Genomic DNA, 11,194 nt, shown 5'->3' with positions numbered 1-11,194 from the left:
AATCTCACCTTCTTTTTCAATTTTCGCTAATTGTTGACTTAGAGAAGGAAGCGAATGATGTCGAAGTCCAGTCATAATAGTGAATTTATTAATGCCGAAACAAGTAGGCAAATTTTTATAATCAATCCAAACCTCTTTTTTCTTTTCAGAAAATATACGATAAAAGCAAAGGTCATGTACTAACTTCATTGGAAGTTGTACTGCTACAGCTAGATCCAACTTCAAAAAGTGACCAAAACAAGATATTTTGAAACCATTTTCAATATGTTGTTCGATTAAAATCTTTCTAAATTCAATAAATTGAGCTCCAAAACCAACTCTCACATTGATTCTTGAATCATAAGACCCAGACAGATTCAAGTGGGTCTCAAATTTATACTTATCATTGGAAATTATTTTGACATAATTTGGAGAGGATTCAATATCTTCTTCTTCTTTTCATCTGATTGCTCACTTTCACTTTCTTCACTATTTTACTCTCCACTTGATTCATCTCCATCACTCTCATTATCTTTTTTTTTTTCACTTGAATTTTCGTTGCTATTTTCATCACTTTTTTCTTCACCTGATAGGTCACTGCTATTTTTACTAATTTTTTTTTCATTTTTCTAGATTGCTCGTCGATATTTTGATCACTTTTTTTTTCTTCAGATGATTGTCAACTGATACTTCGAAGTGTTGTGGTACCTCTATTTCTAGCAACAATTAATCTCTCAACATTTTCTCTAGCATCTCAATTGGATGAAGATGGTCTAATATTCTTCCTCTTATATTGAATCATTATATCTACACGAAAATAGTTAAAAATTCGTACATAGTAAAAAATTAACTGAATTAGATCAACAGAAAAAGAGCAATTGTAGTACATTATAGACAAAATAATTAAATTATTGATTCTACAACTAATCAGTTGATCAACAATTGAATACAATTGTCTAACAACTATAAAAGTTGTTGGGACAACTTCTGTAATATTTCGAGAACTACAGACAATTGTTGGACAATTTCTGCGTCTAATAGACATATCTAGTTATTTCTACAAACAACTCCAGTAGTTGCCCAGACAACTAAGAAAGTTGTTATCTGGAACAACTAAATTGAATTTACTAAACTCAATTGAAGAATGGATACAAAATAATTTGTATGCTCATCAAAATTGCTTTTTTGAGCTAATTTCAAGTTCAAACAGAATAAATGTAATTCAAAAAAATAAAAAAAATATAATGTAGATGATGATGATTTTCTTCTTTGTTAAACCCTAGTTTTAATCCTTTGGTATAGAAAAGAGAATTTTTTTTACCTTCTATTAGAAGCTAATGATTGAAAAGGAATACAACATAGAAGATTTGATGATTTTGATGACCAAGAAGAAATTTTTTTGAAAAAGATCCTTTCCTTAAAAAATATTGAAGAAGATGAACTTCTGTTCCTTAAGAACCCCTTTGCTATGCTAGTATACTTAACAATTCAAAAAAGATTTTAAGTTCTTAAAATTACTAATTTAGACCCTTATATCAATTAAGAATTAAATAAATTGAGAGTATAAAAAAAGAGGCTTCACTTGTTCCTTTTTTTTTAATTGGAGACTTATGAGGCCTTTTTACCTCATTTTTCCAACGGAAGTTTATCTTCTTCAATATTTTCTAAGAAACAGATCTTTTTCAAAATAATTCTTCTCGATCTTCAAAATCATCAGATATTCTTTGTTGTGTTTTCCTTTTCAATTATTAGCTTCTAATAAAGGTAAATTTTCTTCTCCTTTCTATTTCAAAGGATTAAAACTAGGGTTTAATAAAGAAGAAAATCATCATCATCTACCTGTTATATTTTTTTTTGCATTACATTTATTCTGTTTGAACTTGAAATTAACTCAAAAAGCATTTTTGATGAATATACAAATTATTTTGTGTCCATTCTTCAGTTGGGTTTAGTGAATTCAATTTAGTCGTTTCAGCCAACAAATTTTTAAGTTGTCTAGACGACTACTAGAGTTGTTTGTAGAAATAACTGGATATGTCTGTTAGATATAGAAATTATCCACCAACTGTCTGTAGTTGTCGAATGATTACTGTAATACCCCATTTTTTTTTCCATTTGCTAACATTTTAGTATATTGTACTCAGTGTGAAATATTCATACATGTATGAGAAATCATGAGTTGTAGGTGAATGTATTGGTTGGGAATGGATTGAGAGTGTGACAATGGTTTGAAATTTTAAAAGGTGGGCATGCGATTTTTTTTTAAATTCTAAGAGGAGTAGTAAGTTGAAGTAATAGGTATTAAGATTTGAACATGGTGTAGATTTAATAGTAAATTGAAGTAAGAGGTATTAAGATTTGGACATGGTGTAAATTTAATGGGTTGGTTATATGGTACTATTAAGCTTAGTAATGACTTATTGTTGGGCCAATATAAGTGAATTGTGGGAAAATCCAATTCTGAAATTTTTCTGGCAGCCCATTGTTGGTGGAATGGATGGGGATTTTGGGCTACCAAACTCCAATAATATTTTTGGAACAAAATCCTAATATGTTGTCCACATAATAAACTATTGTTGGTCCAAAATTTATCCCAAAAACTGATCCAAAAGAGCCCAATTAAAAGGGACAAGGATCAGGAAATTTCAGTATTTGCACTTGACAAATTTCTAGAATTTTCTCCCTCTTCTCCCTTATCTCAAAACCTATCCAATAACGTCCCAACACTCTTTGAACTTCATAAATCTCTCCAAGGTTAAGGTAAGTTGATTATTTATTATTTTAACTTGATTCTTCTATGGAATTCATTGGAATCATGCTATAGATGTTGGAAACATCAATCTGAAATTTTTGGAAGGCTGTCCAAAAATTTTGGTTTCTAACTTTTGAGAATTTCTTTGATCTTTGGTTTGTTTTGAGAAGAATGATTTAGGATATTGTTGTATAAGTCTAATAAGGGAATTAAATATGTTAAAGGAAGGTTTACTTCTCATTTTTGGTGTTTTTAAAGACGGAATTGAGAAGAGGTTTTACATGTTTTTGGTGTAAGGACTTTTGAGTTCAAATACTCTATTGTGTTGTGAAGTTATGTTGGGGCTGTTAGATGTTATTTTTGTGCATGATATGGTTAAGGTATGTTTAAGGTGTAAACTACAAAGGATGTGTAAAATTTGGTTGAAGAAGAATAACATATTTGTATGGGTTAAATTGAATTAACTACAAGAGCTAATTGGAGACAGAAATCTGTCCGCTAATATTATTGTCGACATGTGTTGGTTGTGGGCTGATTTAAGGTCACTTTTAAAGTAGTTATGCAGGGATTTATTGGTATATAACTTGTGAATAAGGTGGTTGTTGTTGTTAAGTAAATGGTGCAAAATTTATGCATTGTTTGGGCTGTTTTGGAGTTAATTTGGCCAACCCGTTTTTGGATGAGACTACTATTAGTAATTTTAGCATAACATATTGTGTAAAGCTCTGTTTTGAGAGATTAAAGATGTTATGGAAATATATTTCATAGATCTAAAACTTTCATTTAGGCTATAAAACCCAGTTTTGCTTATATATACTCGAAATATGGTGATGAAGTTTAGGGGAGGTGTTGTCCAAATTTTCAGAAACAACCTACTAACGATAGAGTACGTTTTATGCCTTACCATAGCTTAACCGTAGTGCTTTTAATATAGGTTGAGACAATATTGGGCAGCATATACATATTGTGTGCAAATAACCCTAAAGGTATGTAAAGCTAACCTTTCTTTCTTTTGGCATGATCTTATGTAACAAACGGACGACAAATGTATAGAATTCCAATGAAACTCTTATTCTTAGAGATACTAGGATGGCGAATGTTCTTAGTTTTCAAAATTTATATCGTTATGCCTTGACTCATATGTATGATTCCAGCCACCCTAGTTGGTATAAGTCATATTTTAGTACAAGTCATACTTTGGTATAATTCATATTTGGCATAATTTATAATGGCAACCGAAGGTTACTTGAAATGGCTACCGTCTTAATTTTCAAACAATGGTTCGTTTTGATTATTCCATTAAGTCTTAAATGATGATTTAAATGCATATGATTACTCACTACTCTGCTCGTGCATATTTTAATGTATCTTTTCACCGAGTCCCAGGCCGGGTATGTATTTGTGCACAGTTTCACTGCATTATTCACCGAGTCCCTCACTAGAGGGCCGGGTACAGTATATATATATATATATATATATATATATATGATGATATGATATGATGACATGGTGATATGATGATGGCGCCGAGTCCCATGATGGGCTGAATATGATATACATGTATATGACAGATTCACCGAGTCCATAATGGGCCGGATATGATATATGATATGATCATGCATGATTTTATTTCATAAGGCACAGGTACAGTGATTTCTTGAGTAGCATACTTGTCTCTTGAATCTCTACTTCAGATGTGATCTCATTTATGATATGTTATGCTTTATATACTCAGTACATATATCGTACTAACATTCTTTCTTCGGGGGGGGGGGGGCTTCGTTTCATGCCCGCAGGTACAGATATTCATTTCGGGGATTCGCCAGCTTAGGATTTCCACTCAGCTATTTTGGAAGTGCTTCATTGTCCTGGAGCCTAGAATTTCGGTATAGATATTTTGATGTATATATTTATTTATCCATGGGTACGGAGGGGCCCTATCCCGTCATACGCTACTGTTGGTATTCTTAGAGGTCTGTAGACATATATGTGGGTGGTATATAGATGTTATCCAGCTGTACTAGTATGACTTATATTTTGGAACATTACTATTCATAGTGGCAGCCTTGTCGGCTTGCCTATATACATGTATATTTTGGAATGTGATGTATAGTGGCAGCCTTGTCGGCTTACGTTTTATGTTATATTATTTTTGACAATTAAGACTCCCTAAGAGATAGGTTATTTTGGTATATATATAAGCGACAGTTTGAGGCGATGTGCTGCCCGTATAAATCCTATATCATGTTTAATTGTTGATTGACTATAGATAATAGGTATGTATACGAGTGTCTAATTTGAACACTCGCCCACGGGGTTGGATCGTGACAATTACAAAAGTTGTCCTAACAACTAAAGGTCCTCTCCCTCTTAAGAATATGGTTCTAAAGATGTAATCTCAAAGCGGTATGTACAAAAGATGTCTGTACGGTTATTCAATTCTATACTGCAGTTGTTAGATGGTCAACTGATTAGTTGTAGGATCAATAATTTAATTATTTGCCTATAATGTACTACGATTACTTCTTTTCTATTGATTCTATTCAGTTAATTTTTTACTATGTAATAATTTGTAGATATAATGATTCAATATAAGAAGAAGAGAACTAGAACATCTTTATCCAATTCAGATGCTAGAGAAAATCTTGAAAGCTTAACTGCAGCTAGAAAATGAGGTACCACAACACTTCAAAATATTGGTGGAAAATCATCTAGAGAAGAAAGAAGTGATCAAAGTAGCGACGAGCAATCTAGCGAAATGAAAACAAAATAGTAAGAATAACAGTTACTTATCAGGTGAAGAAAAAAGTGATAAAAATAGAAATGAAAATTCAAGTGGAGAAAAAAGATGGTGAAAGTGATGGAGATGAATCAAGGGGAGAGGAAAATAGTGAAAAAAGTAAAAGTGAGCAATCAGATGAAAAAGAAAAAGAAGGTATTGAATCCTCTCCAAATTATGTCAAAATTATTTTCAATGATAAGTATAAATTTAAGACCCACTTGAATGTGTCTGGATCTTATGATTCAAGAATCAATGAGAGAGTCGGTTTGGAGCTCAGTTTGTTGAGTTTAGAAAGATTTTAATCGAACAACATATTGAAAATGGTTTCAAAAAGTCTTGGTTTGGTCACTTCTTGAAGTTGGGTCAAGTTGTAGCAGTACAACTTCCAATGAAGTTAGTACATGACCTTTGCTTTCGTCGTATATTTCTTGAAAAGAAAAAAGAGGTTTGGATTTATTATAATGGTTTGCCTACTTGTTTCGGCATTAATGAATTCACTAATATAACTGGACTTCGATGTCAGTCTCTTCCTCCTCTAAATCAGTAGCTAGCGAAAATTGAAAAAGAAGGTGAATTTAGTTGATATAGTGGGTCAATCTACAAATGTTGTTGTACTCATAGAAAAGATGTGTGATCCAGACTTGACCAAAAAGTAAAAGCTTGCTATTAGTATGGTTTGATTTTTGCATTGTGTGTTGTGTTCAAAAAGTGCAGATAAGAAAATAGAAACTCATTGGCTAAAGATATCGTCGAAAAAAAGTGTATTCGATTCATATCCATGGGGTCTAGTAAGCTTTGATCGTACCATTAGCTATATTTTAAAAGAGCTAGATTCAACCAAATCATAATATAATTTTCATCGCTTTCCATGTGTGTTTGCCGTAAGTAATTAAATTGGTGTTTTCGTTTTATGAGTTTTAGTTAGACTATTATTTGACTTTATTATATATACGAAGCTATTTTTAATATTATATTTTAGGCTTGGGCGTTTGAAGCTATTCCGACACTTCAACAATTTGCCAAGGATTCTTCACCTGAAAGATCAATTCCAAGAATGATTAAATGGATGGTTGTAACACTTACTTACAAGAAAAATATTGATCTTATTTATCAGACAAAAGAACAAGTAAAATTGTATCTACATAATATTATTTATTGTGTTATGCAATAGTTAAACAACATTTGTAATTATTGGACAACTGAACTTGTTGTTCCTGCAACTATTTCAGTTGTCCAACAACAATAGAAGTTGTACACATACAACTGAAATTATTGTTAGACAATTTCAAAAAAGTTATATATCTACATAATTTCAATTGTTTTATACAATAGTTAAATATTACTGTAATTATTAGACAACTGAACTTGTTGTTCCCACGGCTACTTCAGTTATCCAATAACAATAGAAGTTGTTCCCACAATTACATACAACTGAATTAGTTGTTTTAAATTATTTCTAACTTATTTTTTAAAATGAAGATGCAAATCAGGTTGTTCACCCTTTTCTTTTTCCAACAAACATAGAGAAGGAACAAATTTTTGTTCAAGATATTGAGCCCTATGAAGATGGTTAGTATTCAAAAATTAATGCTTTAAAAGAAGAGTTGGCACTTGTAACAATTATAAAATGTATACAGGGCATAGTTTAGTCGTGGCAGGCTAACGTGCACTGACCATGGGAAGAGGGAGGAAATCTGCAGCTCCAACGAGAACGATGATGACTTCATCTACAGATATTAGACACACTCTCTCTCCCTTGACCTTTAGAATCTTTCTTCTAGAGAAATTTCAATCCATTCAACAAGAAGAGGAACTTGAAGATGAATGTAACAGTAACAGGCTAAATGATTTACATGGGAAGATACCGGAGACTGTGACAACGACGCTCCCACAACAACTCCAATTCTCTAATGTGAGTAATACTACGAAGATGATACACAAATACCATTTATGAACAACCAACATTCGTTAGAAGTGCGACCTCCTTCTCCAGAACAGTTAAGAAAAATCGAAGCTCTAGAGGGGGCTAACACTTCAATATGCTCCGCTAGTTTATCGCGATGGTAAGGTAGTTGTTAAAATTACTACCGAGGATATTCGTTCTACTGAGGACTACTGATCCACTACTCTGATTGGATATGTGCTTGGACATACATCCTATGAAAAAACAATGGAGAATTATGTGAATACTATGTGGAACTTTGTGCAAAAACCCCAGATTCTCTATCACTATGATGGCTATTATGTGTTCTGATTCGAGTCCATTGAGGATAGGGAGCCTGTCCTGCAAGAAGGACCTTATACGTACCACTACAAGCCTTTTGTTTTGAAGAATTGGGAGATGGATTTTGTGTTTGAGACTAAATGTATTACGATGATCTCTCTCTGGGTACATCTTCATGGATTACCAATGGGGTATTGGTTTGTGGAGGCTCTGAGTAAAGTAGCTAGTGCAATTGGTACACCATTGTACATTGATAGATTCACAGCTGATATGAACAAGATCTCTTATGCTCGTGTGTTGGTGGAAGTGGACATCTCTCGACCCTTGCTGGATGAGATTACAATTGATACTCCATATTGAATTATTCAACAAGCTATTGAGTACGATTGGAGGCATAAGTTTTGTGCATATTGTATAAAGTTTGGACATTCTAATGTTGAGTGCTGGTTGAAGGAGCAACAGAACCAGAAACAAGATGAGTTTTAGAAACCCGACAAGAGGAAGAATAGGGGCAAAAGAAGGAAGAGGACTAATCAGCAATGGCAGGCTAGACCAGAAGAAGAGAAATAACTTGATAATATAGAGGTCTTACATCCCATGGAAAGAAAAGATACAGAACACGAGGGTGGAACTATGTCGGTTGAACAACCAGGACAAGCTAGTCAGAATACAATGATGAGTGGATCCAATAGGTTTGAGCCACTAGCTCAACCTGATGCTGGTAGTTCTAGGTGGCAAAAACTGGGTGAGTCCTCTTCTTTTCATCCTCCATGATTATTTGCACCTGGAATGTTAGAGGGCTAAACAAGCCCTTTAAAAGAAAGAGTTTGTGCTCTTTCTAAAAAGAATAAAATAGAGCTTTCTGGATGTTTAAAGACTAGAGTAAAGAGAGGAAAGCTAAACCAATCCTGCAAAAATTTACTAGAGATTGGTGTCATTGCTGCAATTATCCCCATGGTGAAAATGGGAGAATCTGGCTATGATGGAGGAAACATATTAATGTTCAAATATTACAAATTCCTGAACAGTTTTTACACTGTCAGGTGAATCCAGTTAATAGCTCCTCAGCTATGGTCACAATTGTTTATGCAAAGAATGAGCTATATCAAAGAGAGATCTTGTGGCAAACTCTGCAGACTGTGGGAGCTTCTGTACAAGGCACATGGATTCGTAATAGTGATTTTAACAATGTATTATTTGTCAATGAGAGGATTGGTCAATCTGCAACAGATACTAATGTGTAGGGGTTAAAAGAAATGCTAAATCAGTTGCAACTTACTCCTCTTAAATCACAAGGATGTTATTTCACATGGAGCAATAAACAACAAGGCACTACTAGAGTTTGCAGTAAGATAGATTGGGTATTTGGGAACTTTAGTTGGCTGCAACAGTATGGACATATTGAAGCTGACTATTTGAATCTAGAAGTGTCTGATCAATGCCCTATTCTGATCATCTGTCAGCAAAGAATCAGTTTGCATCTCAAACCTTTTAGATTCTACAGGTCAGTTATGGACCATTAGGACTTCAAAGATATAGTCAAGCAAGTATGGATAAGGCCAATGAGGGGTGATGTTACGACTATCATATGGGCTAAATTGAAATAACTTAAGGTAGAACCGAAGAACTTTAATAAGCTTATGGCTTTTTAGACTCAAAAGTTGAATCAAGCTAGACAGAGGCTGGAGGTTATACAAGCTGATATGTCACATGATTTATTCAATCAAGCTTTATTTGATCAGGAGAAGGTTATACTATTGGAGATCCAGAAGTGGAGCTTGGTTGAGGAGAAGGTGCTTAGACAAAAATCTAGAGTTTGCTGGATAGATAGTGGTGATTCAAACTCCAAGTATTTCCATGCCCAATTGAAGATCAGGACAAATCATAACAGCATTTCCTCTATATATACTGAGAATGGTACAAAATTGACAAAACCTCAAGAGATGGAGGTCAAATTTTTGGCTTTTTTTACAAATTATATGGGAGCTAGTACTGAGGAGTTGATATGCTGCTAACGCTCAATTATACTTCTCGAAAGAAATATAGACGATTGTGTCATGCCCCGGGAGGGTACCCTAGATGTGGCCGGTACTAGAAGACCATTGCTAGTCCCCAAGCGAACCATTTGGTTCAATCACACATTCAAACTCTCAGCGGAAGGTTTAATATAACTCAAAAGACAGATAGCTCAAGTGGGCACTCAAAACATCACGAATAATGAACTAATATGCTGAAAAATACTCAGGCATGAAGTAACTCAATGTCATATACTCAATAATGAAATTAAGTTTTAAAAAAGAAACAAACTCTGAAACAAACCCATCTAACTCAACTCTGACTCTGTCCATGAAGCCTCTAACTCAATATTAGAGAGGTGCCAAGACAAGTCCAAGGATACCTCAAATGACTATCAACATAATGACAAATGAAGGAAATAAATATGAAGCCCTCCAAATGCAAGGAGATCTCACCAAAAGCTAAGTCTGATCTGGTCCTCAACGATGCGCCTGTTGAGGACCCCTATCACCTGTATTTGCATAAAAAAATGATGTAGGCCAAATGGCGTCAGTACATGGAATATACGAGTATGTAAAATGGCTGAAAGGAAACTTACTCAACTCAACTTATATGACTCAATTCTGAAAATAGCTCAATTCAATAAAGCATGAAGAAGAATAATATAATGCTTTAAATAATATGCAATAAGAGATATATCTCCATATAGGAAGTACGATAATTTACTCTGTGGGAGGTTCTCTAACCGAACCATCACTTATGAGCTAGTGATGGTACAACACTTAAGAGTTACCGTTGCTGCAGCCGTCTAAAACTTTGCCAGGGTAAAGGACGCTTAACTCAACGGATCCAAAATCAATCACAGTCCATTATTTTTAGACTTGAGAGGCATGACCTCTAGCCTACGTTGACTACGTAGTTTATGGGCTCACCCCATATCGGTGCTCAATACTACTCCCAAAATACTTTATTATGCTTATATACACCAAATGAGTAAAATACTCATTTAGTCTCTTTTGGACTTAGCTCAAAACTCAACTCAACTCAACTTAAAGAATGCATTTAAGATAAAAATATAATTTGACTTCTCAATTCAATTTCAAAATAGACGTTTTAATAAAATATTTCTCAACTCATTTATTCTTAGAATGCCCACTCTCAAGATGCTACTCAGGAGATTTGTCAACTCATACTCAATCTTTTTCTCCATCAAGATAACACTTGTTATTCTTTAAACTCAAAATAAATGCGTAAAATATTTAATGCAAAACATTCACAACTCATTCTTTAAAACTCCGTCAATGCATAATGTACAATGAAATCTCAATTAGGGTCATGTGAATGCAAACACGAACCCTAGTTGTGGGATTAGCCTTGTATAATTATGATGAATAGCTCTATAAAATATGAAGAAATCATGTTTATAAAGCATTTTAAATAT

General features: G+C 33.8%; 1 long non-coding RNA gene across 1 annotated transcript; it reads left to right on the top strand.

Annotated features, from left to right (window-relative positions):
- The first annotated feature begins 2,647 nt into the window (after positions 1-2,647).
- Positions 2,648-4,884, top strand: LOC129892567 (uncharacterized). Its single transcript, XR_008767345.1, has 3 exons — positions 2,648-2,739; positions 3,666-3,717; positions 4,528-4,884. It is a non-coding gene; the product is annotated as an uncharacterized LOC129892567 (long non-coding RNA).
- Positions 4,885-11,194: the final 6,310 nt, after the last annotated feature.

The sequence above is a fragment of the Solanum dulcamara genome, chromosome 6 (assembly GCF_947179165.1).
Source record: "Solanum dulcamara chromosome 6, daSolDulc1.2, whole genome shotgun sequence".
Classification (NCBI taxonomy): domain Eukaryota; kingdom Viridiplantae; phylum Streptophyta; class Magnoliopsida; order Solanales; family Solanaceae; genus Solanum; species Solanum dulcamara.
The sequence above is the reverse complement of the archived record's forward strand: the minus strand, read 5'-3'. Positions and strand labels throughout refer to the sequence as shown.